Source organism: Miniopterus schreibersii (genome assembly GCF_964146895.1).
Source record: "Miniopterus schreibersii genome assembly, chromosome: Y".
NCBI lineage: Eukaryota > Metazoa > Chordata > Mammalia > Chiroptera > Miniopteridae > Miniopterus > Miniopterus schreibersii.
The window spans coordinates 730,128-744,891 of record NC_138120.1 but is presented as its reverse complement, the minus strand read 5'-3'; the positions used below and the strand labels follow the sequence as shown (position 1 = coordinate 744,891).

Here is a 14,764-nt window from a genome sequence, read left to right as displayed (position 1 = left end):
TGTGCAGCTAAAATCTGAGCGGGGACCCTTCATGAGCCTTTGTATAAATAAGGGTACTTTTTAGTTTCCAGATGAAGCCCAAACGCTAGAATGTGAGGATCTCAAAGATGAATGAGTCTAGACTATGCGATTTCATAGGGTGGAGATATACTTTATTACTCAAACTAGGACACCTTTGAGTAATAATAGGGGTGCTATCAATAATTACTTGGGGACAGGAGGTGTAAGTCAAACTGCCCGGGGACACTGGGAGATATAATAACTATAGCCATAAAACTTTAGGGTATGTTTTTAAGGTTTAGTAGCAATGATTTGTCATTTCCTTCTTTTTCCATTTAGGCAATTATTTTAGGTTTTTCTAGTTCAAAGGTAAACATCTATATAGCAAAGTTTTGGATGCAACTTTTTAAATGTTAATTTTCAACCAGGTATTAGTTGACAATTTATATTCTAAGATTAGGCATATTTTACACAAAGAGTTTCAATAGGTTATTTTTTCTGCTTCCTTCCTCCTGTAAGCAAGAGTTTATTAGTTAAGAGATCAATATTGCAAGGAATGTTTCTGAAGGCTTTAACGATACTGCTACTCATAAACTACTCGATAGCTCAAAATACTGTGAAATTTCAGGATTTCAAATTATCACAGTCATGTAAATCGCTACAAACTTCTTTCATGAAAATATGCTTTAGATTTTGAACTCCTTTAAGGTTCAGGGTTTTGTTTTGTTTTGTTTTTTAAATTTAAGTGTGGTTTCTAGTATTTGTCCCACCTATTTCAACAGGTTGTGATGAGCACTCACTCAGGCAGTGGATGTGAAACTTTATAAGTTGTACACGACATGTAAATGAAAGAGATAATGAATTCTGGTGTTATAATAAACATCTATCTATATGACTGTTCACAAGGAAATCTCCCTTTATCTTAATGAGTTTGCAAGTACTTCCTCCGTCTATCATATGTTTAAAAATTAACTTTTTAATTGAAAAATTAATCTATGTATGTACATAAAATAAAAAATTCAAACACTAAAAAGGTATACAAAAATATTAAATCTCAAAAAAATTACATCTCCATCATCCCAGACCCCCAGTACTATATTTCTCTTCTCTAGAGGCAATTCCCACTACTTATATCCTTTGCAACTTTCCAGAAATATTCTATACACATATAAGCACATATGCTCCCCTTTTAGAACACATGGAGGTCTGCTATACACAATGTGATTATTTTACTGTTTTTTAAAACAATATATTTTTATTGATTTCAGAGAGAGCGGAAGGGAGAGAGGGTTAGAAACATCAATCAGTCTCGAGCGAGGGCTGAACTCACAGCCTTCGGGTGCGCGGGACGAAGCCGCACCAACCGAGCCGCCTGCCAGAGCTGCTTCTCTTTTAAATAGTAACAACAGTAACCTTTAAACACTGACTCTATTAAGAAATAAACATGACCTTGATTTAACACATCATATTACATTTATTTCAAAGCCTAATCCAGTCAGTCATAGGGCTTATGTCTGTCTCTAGGACTCAGTATATGGCCCACGTTAGGCCTTCAAATGTTTGTTGAATGAATGAATGAATCACAGTTTCCATATAACTTCTTAGTCCCTAAAAAAAAAAAAAAAAAAAATCAACATTTGACCTAAAAAACTAATTTTTTGGCCAATTGACATTAGGGTTTTAAAAGCTGTATTAAAAACACTTCTACTTAGGATAGCTAGAGATTTTTACTTCTGTCCCACTCCTTTTCCATTTTACAATAGGATAGGTTTGAAAAATGAAAGACATGTTACTAAAAAATTGGCAAACTGAGGTGGAAATTTGATAATTCTCTGGTTGCTTTGGTAGGTTTCGATAAGAAATCAGATAACTCGGATTTTAAAAATCCAGCATGGGCTTTTAAACAGGGCTTTAATTAGGCTTTGCTTTTTGCCTTTTAAAAATTTGTCCAAATTAACTAGGTAATTGTTAAATACATGAAATAATCTAAAGGGGATTCAGACAATTCTTAAGCCTCTGCTTTCAGGCTGACAAAACTGAGGCCATTTCTATAGGAGTCTTTTGAGCCATTTACCTACTTGTGGAGACAGTGACAAGCACCACAGGGCATCGTGCAATTGCTCTGGAGTGGATCTGAAAGGGAGCTAATGTGGCCAGATTTCTGGATTGCAGCTTAGAAATGGGCTGCACATAACCCTGGCCTTCACTACAGGTACCTTCCAGGATACCATGGCTCCTCCAAATCACAGTGTAGACTGGCCTTCTGCAAAGTCTATGTAATAATTAGGTTGGGGACTACAAAGTATGGTATAACCCTTGCTTACTAAACAGCTACCTTTCAACATCTATGCCCAGAGCTCTGCATTATACTTGTCCTGAGGTCACCTCAGTCTTGTTTTTAATCTACAGTATTTTGGAAGGAGGTTTTGACTTTCTGCTGGACAGCTACAAGAGTAAGTCCTGTCCCCCTTTTTAAAAATCCTCACCCAACGATATTTTTTTCCATTGATTTTTACAGAGTGGAAGGGAGGGAGAGAGAGAGGGAGAGAGAGAAACATTGATTTGAGTGAGACACATCGATTGGTTGCCTCTCACACGAGCACTGACTGGGGCCCAGAACTGAACCTGCAACCGAGGTACATGCCCTTGACCTGGGGTATGTGCCCTTGACCTGGAATAGAACCTGAGGCCCTTAGGTTCGCAGGCGGATGCTCTAACCACTGAGCCAAACTGGACAGCTCCCTCCTGCCCCCCACTTTTTTCTCTCCCTGGTACTGTGTCCTCTCTCCTGTGAAGAAATGCAAATAACTTACTGAGATTTTATTATGTTTCCACTATCAACACAAAATTCAATAAAGGCTATTTTATAACACACAGTATTTTAATCTATAAACCAAGTGGGAGTTCATGAAATAGGAGTAAAACTTTCCTTCCTTTCTATAGTAATGGTATCATTACATCAAGCAATCCAATTTGCAGTAAATAGGAATTTAAATTTTTGATTCCATGGACTATATGATGTCTATTCCAAGGTATCAAAATGTATATTAGACCATTTCTGAATGTGAGTCTAACAGGAATAAAGGATCATATATTTAGAAGTCCCTTATAGTAATTGCTATAATTTATTAAGAGATTGCTACATACCCAGGACAGTGCCAGGTATTGCTTACACTAATAAGTATTTATTAATCAACAATATTCATGAAAAGTGTTTTTCTGTGCTATGGATTGGACTACAATGATCACTAAGACATGCTCCTGGGTCTCAGGAGCTTTCAGTAGGGCAGGGGAACGTGTAAGTAGTCAGGCTATTTGAAAACAGTACAATAAACTAGCCATGAGGTATGCAGAAGCTGATGTGTGCAAAAAAGAGACACCAAATGCCCTCTGAAATGGGGCCAGAGAAGGCTTCTCAGAGAAGATCTTTCTGCTTAGATAGTTGGGGTAATCCTTAAGTGCAGGTATTATTATCTCAGATGGAGGAAACAAGGCTTAACAAAATCCTTACATTTCTCAAACTCACACTGCAAGTAGCAAAGGTAGAATTCTAATCCAGGACCCTAAATCCAAACGCCATGTTCTTTCCATTAGCCTAGGCTCCCTCTCGTCTGTCCCTTACAGTCTAGAAGAGCCCATGATAAGTGTTTCATCTTTTAAACACGGTCTTAGCACAATTAGTTAACACTTGATTAAAACTATTCAGAAGAGAGAGATTATTACCATCAAGAACAGCAGAAGGACAAAGTTATGGTTATGACTTTGTGGCTACGTGGCTGTTCCCCTTCACTGGCAGAGGCAGAAAGAGTCTAGGTGGCTCCATTGGCGCCGAGCCTGATGATGCCCATATGTCTCCGTGACCACTCTAGGTATGTCTCTAGGACCACTCCAGGGTGTTCTGGAACACTGAGTCTTGACAGCCACCTTCTCATGTTCGATAAATACTCCGTGCCCAGGAAGAAGGCAAATGCTTACAAATGAAATAATCCATTACTGTGGTTATTATCTTTTGCTCTATAAGTAATTTTGTGCTATTCTTTTTTTAAAAAAACAGCCATTAACTAATATTTCTAAGGAAAACGAAGATAATCACATATTTTTGCATTTGGGCAGCAGCATGGGCCATTCCAGTAAGTATGCCTTCCTCAGAAAACCTCCTTACTTTGCTATCTCTTTCACCTAACATCATACATATACATGTATATATTTACTTAAGACTTCGCAGATAAGCTGAGCCTAAACATTTAGATTTGCATGAAAGACTCAACAAGATATCTCTGGGGTCTCAACAAAACCAAACATGACTCCAAGTTCATGCTCCCATTCTTCCAATCAAAACTCATGCTGCTCAGGAGGGTTCTTATTTAAAAATTCATTCAGGTCAACTTACATTCCATGTCCAGAAATCATGAAGACTTCGTTCATCTCTGCTCATGCGCTCTGAACTTCATTCTAGTATCCATGAAAGAAGCTTTCAAGACAGAAAAATATGGAAAGATTTTTTTTTTAATATAGGAGACAACGAACATTTTTACTCAGTTATTTTTTATATGCTCACTGTAGAAAATTTGGAATATACAGATAAACACCAACAAAGAAAAATTAAGAAAATTCCACCATTCGTAATATTATTAGCCAGCCGCTATGGTGAACGTTTTGATATGTTTTCGTAATACCAAACACTTTGGTATTTCTGTAATTGAGTATTTTCTCAGCTATTTCAAATAGGCTCTGAAAGAGCACAGAAGTAGCCTATGACTTGGTTTTCCTTCTGCGCTGGCTCTGGTCATGCCAAGTATTCTCCGAGGGGTTTTGGCCAGGTTTATACTTAGGGTGGGTCTTGTGCTTTGCAAGAGGCTCTTGTGCAGAAATACCAAAGGTCTATCTTTTCATCTTTAGAAGGGAACGTTCCTCTTCTATAGCCGAGATGAATGGCCTGGTTAATTCTTCCATAAAATTGGCAACACCACTGTGAAAACTATCTGTGTGCTAGTTTAAATTCCACGTAAGCCCTGTAAACAGTCATTTCTCTTTTCTACGGGATTGGAGCATACTTCGGGCCGGACCCCCCAATGACTCCCCGCCCGCGGCCCCTTCCGGCGCCCCACAGACGCCGGCCCCGGGCCCTTCCGGCGCCCCAGAGACCCGGGCCCGCGCTCCCTCCGGCGCCCCACAGACCCCGACCCTCGTCCCCTGCTGGCCCCCCAATGACTCCCCGCCCTCGCCCCCTCCCGGCGCCCCCGGCCCGCGCTCCCTCCGGCGCCCCGCAGACCCCGACCCTCGTCCCCTGCTGGCCCCCCAATGACTCCCCGCCCTCGCCCCCTCCCGGCGCCCCCGGACCGCGGCCCCTTCCGGCGCCCCACAGACGCCGGCCCCGGGCCCTTCCGGCGCCCGAGACCCCGGCCCGCGCTCCCTCCGGCGCCCCACAGACCCCGGCCCCCGGCCCCTTCCAGCGCCCGAGACACCGGCCCGCGCTCCCTCCGGCGCCCCACAGACCCCGACCCTCGTCCCCTGCTGGCCCCCCAAAGACTCCCCGCCCTCGCCCCCTTCCGGCGCCCCAGAGACCCCGGCCCGCGCTCCCTCCGCCGCCCCACAGACGCCGGCCCCGGGCCCTTCCGGCGCCCCAGAGACCCCGGCCCGCGCTCCCTCCGGCGCCCCACAGACCGCGACCCTCGTCCCCTGCTGGCCCCCCAAAGACTCCCCGCCCTCGCCCCCTCCTGGCGCCCCCGGACCGCGGCCCCTTCCGGCGCCCCAGAGACCCCGGCCCGCGCTCCCTCCGGCGCCCCACAGACGCCGGCACCCGGCCCCTTCCGGCGCCCCAGAGACCCCGGCCCGCGCTCCCTCCGGCGCCCCACAGACGCCGGCACCCGGGCCGCGCGCCCTCCGGCGCCCCGCAGACCCCGACCCTCGTCCCCTGCTGGCCCCCCAATGACTCCCCGCCCTCGCCCCCTCCCGGCGCCCCCGGACCGCGGCCCCTTCCGGCGCCCCAGAGACCCCGACGCCTCGCGGCCCCGCCCCCGGCCCCGGCCCCGGCGGGAGGGGGCGCTCACCGGCTCGGGGCTCCGCCTGCGTCCCCCGACGCCGCCGCCCTGGCCCCAGCTCGCTGCGCCCCCCGACGACCCCGGCAGGCGCGGCCTCTCGTCCGGAGCCGACCCCGTCCGCCGGAAGCGCCCCTGACGCGCCGCGCCGCCGCTGGCCCTGCCGCTGCCCGGCCCTGTGACGCACTTCCGCTTCCGGCGCTCGGGGCCGGCGGAAGCGGCCGCGCGGCGGCTCCAGGGCTCTCCTCCCGGCACGGCCCCGCCCCTAAGGCGGGACTTCCGGCGCGGGCCCGGGAGGAGGCGGGCCGGACCCGGCTCTGCACTGCGCGTGCGCGAGTGCGCCCCGCCTCCCCCAGGGTCAAGCGAACACCTGCCCCCAAGTGCGGGCGGCGGCCGGAGGGGGCGCCCGTCCGCTTTAAGGCGCAGGCACCTAAATTATGATGATAATCGTGTGTAACACAGCAATATGCATTCCCTGCAAATTCTTTACTATCCACTCCTTTGTTTATTTTATTATGCATGTTAATTTACCATACATCCTACAATCTAATCATACATTTTTATTACCTAGCCATGCACCTATGAATTACTTCATTTATTACATATGGTGATTGGTGATCCATCATCGCTAATTCAGCTATAGCACTTAAATTATTTACTATAGAACCACGCATTTATTAATTACTTTAATTATTTATTACGTCTTGATTGTCTAGATTAGACATTTCCCTCCAGGTTGCATTACATTCTTATGTGTTTATATAGAAGACCATAATGCAATTTAAACATATGCTATTTTAAGTGTTCCCTATTGTCAGGTTCTATGTGCTATTTATTTTTGATAACATAAAATTTAAAAATAAAAATGTTACAGTTTACACATAATACTTAATATAATTTTATATGTTTATATAGTATATCCTTATATAACATATTCTTATATGGTTACATAATTGAATTATGAACTGGCCAATTATAATTTATTAAGCTCCCACATTATGCCGGATCCTGCACCAGACGTGTGCTTATGATGCTCCTAAGATGTCACGGAAGTCCCCGAACTGAAAATGTAGGCTCGGAAAACAAGAACAGGGACCCTCCGTTATTAAACACAGGTGCCCAGGCATTACCATCAGAGAGGGGAGGGTGGGAAAGGGGACCCCATTTCAAGTCAAGTTTTAAACAGAAAAGGGCTCCCGGGGCATTTCTGGGCGTCTGCTATATGGGCCTTGTGTGGTCCTATTCACACACTGTTCACAGAGACAAGTAGGACTTTTAAAAAATTTTTTTAGAGACTGTAAAGGACGGAGGGGGAGAGAGAGAGAAACATCAATGTGAGAGAGACACATCCATTGGTTGCCTCCCCCACGAGCCGCATCCAGGGCCCTGGATCGAACCTGCAATCCAGGCACGTGTCCTTGACTGGGAATCGAACCCTTGACCCTTTGGTGTCCCGGCCGATGCTCTAACCACCGAGCCCACTGGCCCGGGACTGAAGGGTGGCGGGTTCCATCCCAGTCAAGGGCACATACCTAGGTCGCAGATTCGATCCCAGGCCCTGGTTGGGGCATGTGTTGGAGGCGACCAATCTATGTGTCTCTCTCACATCAATGTTCCTTCCACTCCCTCTAAAAAAAAAAAAAATCAATGGAAAAAATATCCTCGAGTGGGGATTAACCAAAAGAATCAAAAATAAGAAATAAAAATAAAATCCCTACTCAGCTGTAGAAGTCAGAGACGTCAGAGAGATTTGAAGGAGCAGAAACACGGCCTGGAGGCCTCGAGGAAGGACACGGCCTTGTACACTTTTAAACTGTTCCAGCCTGACCCTTACCCCTAATCCTGGCCTCAAACCAGAGGCCGCACCTAATCTTACCTATAACCTGAGTCGTAACCTTAATACCAACCTCAACACTGGTGCTGAGCTCAACCCTAACCCGAAACCGAACGCCACTCGTCCTGACCTCAACCCAAATCCTAACTCTAAACCTAACCCAGCTGTCCGCTCATCCATCCATCCATCCATCCATCCATCCATCCATCCATCCATCCACCCACCCATCCACCCAGGTGTCTGTCCACTCATCCAGCCACCCACCCATCCCTTCATCTATCCTTTACGCACCCACCCACCCAGCCACCTCCCCATCTATCCATCCATCAGCCGGCCCATTCACTCATCCACCCACCCACCCACCCACTTCCCTCTCTCCATCCATCCACCTCAGTTACACAAGCTGTTATTCAAAACAATGTTTCACCCTGGCCGGTGGTGCTCAGTGGTTACAGCAGTCGGCCCTCGCCTGCTGGTCAAGCGCCCGGGGTACCTGGGTTGCCTGTTGACTCCCCACCTCTGGAAGCAACCAGTTGGCGTGTCTCTCTCATCCATGGTTCTCTCTCCCTCGCCTCCCTGCTCCCTTCCACTCTCTAAAAACCAATGGAAAAAAACACCCTCAGGCGAAAATTAACAAAAACAGCAACAAACAAGAAACAACAACACGATTTTTCCACCAGGGGGCACACGCACCACCCTAGGGAGCACTGGATGGAGCTCCCTCCTGTATTGATCCTCTGGCCCGGCCTTGCAGCCAAGGTCTTGAGGGTCAGTTAACCCATCATCTCACGTCCGCCCAGTGGTTCCCCATGAACATTAGCCTATTTATGAAAAACACCTTTTGCAATTTTGCCACCAGGTAATTCTTTTTATTTTTCTTTTTAAAATACATTTTTATTGATTTCAGAGAGAGGAAGGGAGAAAGAGAGAGAGACAAACATCAATGATGAGAGTCATTGATCGGCTGCCTTCTGCACGCCCCTGACTGGGGATCGAGCCCACAACCCCCGGGTATGTGCCCTGACCGGGAATCGAACTGTGACCTCCTGGTTCGTAGGTCGATGCTCAACCACTGAGCCACGCTGGCTGGGCGACAAGGTCTATAAATTAGCATGTTTTTCATTTTTTACTGGCAATCCTACTGCCAGGAATTCATTCTATGGATCATTCCCCACAGATACACAAAGGCCTATGTGCAATTTATATTTCATATATGTGCATGTAGATATAGATATAGATGATATAGATAGATATAGATATAGATATAGATGATATAGATAGATATAGATATAGATATAGATATAGATATAGATGATATAGATATAGATATAGATATAGATGATATAGATATAGATGATATAGATGATAGATATATACATATAGATATAGATGATATAGATATAGATGATATAGATATAGATATAGATATAGATGATATAGATATAGATGATATAGATGATAGATATAGATATAGATATAGATAGATATAGATATAGATGATATAGATGATATAGATATAGATATAGATATAGATGATATAGATATAGATGATGATAGATGATAGATATAGATATAGATATAGATATAGATGATATAGATATAGATGATATAGATGATATAGATATAGATATAGATATAGATGATATAGATATAATAAATGTGTGTGTGTAGCCGAAGGACAGAACTAAAAACCTAGGAGCTAAATTAAGGGTGTTTGGTTAGATTGCAGGGGTCGGATGGAGGAATTAGAATGACCCTGGCCCTGGCCGGCGTGGTTCAGTGGTTAGAGGGTCGGTTTGCACACCAGAGGGTCTCAGGTTCGATTTCCGGTCGGGCACAGGCCCCGGGTTGTGGGATCGATTCCCAGTAGAGGGCGTGCAGGAGGCAGCCGATCAATGTTTCCCTCTCGTCATTGATGTTTCTCCTCTCTGTCTAAAATCAATTAAAACATATATATATATATATATATACATATATATATATTTTTAAAGCCAGACCTCTCTCTGGCTCAGGTTCAGTCTTCACTATATAAAAACAAAGCCCAGAAGTGCTTTAACTCTGGGTAAATGCTTTGCAGGAAGATGTATAAATGTAATGAGGAAGGGGGAGGGCGGGGTCCCCGAGGAGTCGCTCAGGGTTTGCAGGAGGAAGTTGAGAGGACCCCGGCCTCCAGGGGCAGAGCTGTGTCCCCTACACCTAGTGTAGGTGCGGGGTGAGGAATGGGTGCGTGTGGGTGCACGGCTTTCCGTGGGAGAGATCCCAGCAACCTCCCGTGGGCTCCCCGAGGAGAAGGGAACCCTGATGGAGGCATTTTGCCAGGCTCAGGTCGATCTCGACTCCTACACAGAGAAAAATACGGTGTTTCCTGGAGCAGGACGTTTGCTTGGCTTGTGCAAAGACAGGCTTTATTTTCAGCATTGTTTTCTTCCTGCATTGTAGACACCTGTCGTCATGATGGATGCCTTCCCCGTTTCTTACCCCAAAACCTGCACAGTGAGCACTGAGAGTTGCTTTTTTAAAATTTTTATTTTTTTAAATTTTTGTTAATCTTCACAGAGGATATTTTTACCATTGATTTATTTTTTTTAAAATTTTTTTACGGAGAGAGTGGAAAGAAGGGAGAGAAAGAGAGAAAGAGAAGGAGGAACATTGATGCGAGAGACACACAGCGATGGGTTGCCTCCCGCACAGGCCAGGGATCGAACCTGCAAACCAGGTACCTGCCCTTGGTCGGGAATGAGACCCGAGAGCCTTCGGTGTGCAGGCCGACGCTCTAACCACTGAGCCACACCGGCCGTGGCGAGTTGTTTTGTTTGTTTTTTAATAAATGGGCCAGCCTCACCTCTGTAAATCTTTGCAGCCTCACACCTCTGAGAATGGCTGTTATCAAAAGGACGAGCAATCACAAGGGTTGGGGAGGTTGTGGAGAAAAGGGAGCCCTGCTGGGGGGGATGTAAACCGGTACAACCACTATGGAAAGCAGTCTGGAGATTCTGCAAAAAATTAATAGAGCTACCGTATGATCCAGCCATCCCTCTCCTGGGTATGAACCCCAAAAACTTGTATTTGCAAAGATATATGCACCCCTATGTTCACTGCAGCATGATTCACGGTGCCTGAGACATGGAGACAACCAAAGTGCCCTGCGATAGAGGACTGGATTTAAAAAAAAAAAAAAAAGTGGGACATGTACCCAATGGAATACTACTCAGCCATGAAAAAGGCTGGAATCCTGCCATTTGTGACAACGTGGATGGGCCTTGAGAATATTATGCTGAGTGAAAGAAGTCAGGCAGGAAAAGCTAAGAACCATATGATTTCACTCTTATGTGGGATATAAAACTGAAACTCAGGGACACAGACAGCAGTGTGGGGGTTGCCAGAGGGAAGGGGGTGGGGAGTGGGAGGTGAAGGGGGTCTTAATATACGGTGATGGGAGAAGATATGACTTTGAGGGGGTGGGCAGACAGAGCAATATACAGATCCTGTAACATAGAAACCCCCGCCTGAATCCTATCCATTAACCATGGTCACCCCAATAAATTTAATAGTGTTTAAAAAAAAGATTTTTAAAAAATCTATTAATCAGTCGTTAATTCGATTCTGGTCTCTTTCCTCCTCTATAGTGCAAAGTAATCATTCGACCTTTGGCTTGAGAGAGAAGGCACCTCACTCGGTGCAAATGGCCTGGGGCACTGGGGGGGGTTGCAAACATAAATAAATAAATAAGGTCTGTGTCCAGCCCTGTTGGTGATAACTTCACGAAAATCAAAGACCCTTCCTGACAAGGACCCAAGGCTCCCACTGTGGTACCTGACAACCAGTGACATGTGACGTGACGTGACATGGGATGCGGCCTGCGACACCCAGTGAGGTGGCTGCTGAGCGATTCGGGGATCCATGTCATTGACAGCAGCCCGGTGAGAAAAATGCAGACTCCTGGAATGAATTAGTTGTTGGTTGCTAAGCGATTATTTTCAACAGTAAGGAGGGAGGTGTTATTTCCGAGGTAGAGAGTAGAAAATCAGACCTTGTAAAGATCAGATCAAAGAACAGAACACGGAGATACAAAAGATAAACCAGAGAAGAGGCACACCCTTCAGAGAAAGGACATCCTCGTATTACTCATATTACTCACTCAGTGGCTTTCCCGTTTCTTAGTAGAGCAACTGAGGTGATCACTCAGAATAGAGAGTGAGGTGCCTGACAGGGTGAGGAGAATCGGGGAAAACCAGAGTCTCCAGAGCAAACTGTAAGAGGAAGGGCCAGCTGGAGGCTCCAGAGGCAGGTGACACTGGGGACAAGGCCCAGAATATGGTCCCAGCAGGAGGCCTCTGTCGAGTGAGTGAGGCCTGTCAGAGAGACTTGGGGGCAGGAAAGTAAGTAAGCAAAGGCCTCATGCTTAGGGACTGAGCTCACCTCCCACGGCTGGGTCCTGAAGTGGGAGTGGGGGTTGCCAGGATCCCAGTGGCCAGTTAACTAACCTAGGAGCTAGTCTCACAGCACTGGCAACCTTTGCCCTGTCCATCAGTCTCCCCATCCATCCATCCATCCATCCACCCATCCATCCATCATCCATCCACTCACCCACATATCCATCTCTCTACCCATCCATTCACACCTTCAGCCAGCCAGCCATCTATCTATCTATCAATTTATCCATCCACCCACCCACACATCCATCCACCCCACTAATCCTTCCATCCATCCATCCATCCATCCATCCATCCATCCATCCACTCACTAATCCATCCATCCATCCATCCATCCATCCATCCATCCATCCATCCATCCATCCATCCATCCATCCATGCATCCCACTAATCCATCCATCCATCCATCCATCCATCCATCCATCCATCCATCCATCCCACTAATCCATCCATCCATCCATCCATCCACTCACTAATCCTTCCATCCATCCATCCATCCATCCATCCATCCATCCATCCATCCATCCATCCCACTAATCCATCCATCCATCCATCCAACCATCCATCCACTCACTAATCCATCCATCCATCCATCCATCCATCCATCCATCCATCCATCCATCCATCCCACTAATCCATCCATCCATCCATCCATCCATCCATCCATCCATCCATCCAATCACTAATCCATCCATCCATCCATCCATCCATCCATCCATCCATCCATCCATCCATCCCACTAATCCATCCATCCATCCATCCATCCATCCATCCATCCATCCATCCATCCAACCATCCATCCACTCACTAATCCATCCATCCATCCATCCATCCATCCATCCATCCATCCATCCATCCATCCATCCATCCATCCCTCCATCTATCCATCCTTCCATCCATCCATCCATCCATCCATCCATCCATCCATCCATCCATCCATTCACTCACCCATCCATTCACTCACCCTTTCATCCATCCATCCATCCATCCATCCATCCATCCATCCATCCATCCATCCATCCATCCCTCCATCTATCCATCCTTCCATCCACACACCCATCCATCCATCCAACCATCTATCCACCCTTCCTTCCTTCCTTCCTTCCTTCCTTCCTTCCTTCCTTCCTTCCTTCCTTCCTTCCTTCCTCCGTCCCTCCCTCACATCCATCCATCCATCCATCCATCCATCCATCCATCCATCCATCCAACCATTTATCCATCCATCCATCCACCCATGCATCTATCCATATATACATCCATCTGTCTGTCCATCCATCCTTCCAACATCTATATGTCAGCCACCAGTGGTCTACACTGCCTGCTAGCTCTGAATGGGGTGCCCTCAGCTCCTCGTGTCTCTGTTTATCAATTCATACAATGGGTGAATCACCGATCCAGGGCCTTATCTGTTCAATCAGCTCCTTGTGTCTGGGCTTCTAACGCTAATCTTCGTGAGGACGTGCCTTGTCATTTCTTTTTTCCACTTTTACTGAGATATCCTTGACAAGTCATGCCATTCGAGTCCCAGGTGTACCACGTAAGGACATGATACATTTTTAATGTTTGAAGAATGAAAGATGCTTAGTTTAACATCAATCAGCATAGTATTTCTATGGTAAAGTTTAAGAATTGGGAAACCATGAAAGAATACAACATTGAGGGCGTTTTACCAGTAGTAGAAATGAAGAATTGCCCAGCCGGTGTGGCTCAGTGGTCGAGCACCAACCCATGAACCAGGAGGTCAAGGTTCAATTCCCAGTCAGGGCACAGGATCCCCAGTAGGGGGCGAGCAAGAGGCGGCGGATCCCTGACCCTCTCTCATCATTGATGTTTCTCTCTCTCTGTTCCTCTCTCTGAAATCAATAAAAACACATTTAAAAAGAAAAAACAACAAGAAATGAACAGTTATAACTACTTTATTTGCAGACTCCCTGCCCATTTTGCAGGTGTGTGCGTCTTAAGCTAAGTGATAATACTGTGAACTTTGTGGTCAGAGACTAACTGACATCGTTCGTTCCATGTGTGGAGATTTGTACGAGGACAGAGCGGCCGGACGTCTCAGTCCCCCACCTCGGCAATCTTCGGGAAAAGCACCGAGCCAATATTGCACTCGGTCACGCAGACCCCAAGATAAACAGGAAACCCTGTCATGGGATCCGTGTCACCCTGTTCATGGGGAGATAGAAATCAAACTTCTCGTGATCTTATCGGTTTTGCGATGATCACCCGTCTGGCTTCCACATCACCCAGGAAACCCAGCCTTTCTCTACCCAAAGGCCCCCGACACCTTGTTGTAAGAGGCTGGGGTGTGAAATTTTGTACCGGCAGAAGCACACATCTGTGGTCATTAGCAGCCTACAGCGCAGACACACGCCAGGCACCGGAGGGGAATTCTGATGTAATTAATTGAGGAAGAAAGCCACATAATAAAGAGATGCCTGGTTAGGGAAACAACCAGT

The 14,764-nt window shown here is 46.5% G+C and overlaps 1 protein-coding gene across 1 annotated transcript in view; it reads right to left on the bottom strand.

Annotated features, from left to right (window-relative positions):
- The window catches only part of LOC308551976 (A-kinase anchor protein 17A-like), a 40,481-nt gene extending 34,377 nt beyond the window's left edge, over positions 1 to 6,104 (bottom strand). The window contains exon 1 of the mRNA XM_081126907.1: positions 6,051 to 6,104. The gene's annotated coding sequence lies outside the window, so the exon portion shown is untranslated. The remainder of the gene's footprint in view (positions 1 to 6,050) is intronic.
- Between the last annotated feature and the right edge of the window lie 8,660 nt (positions 6,105 to 14,764).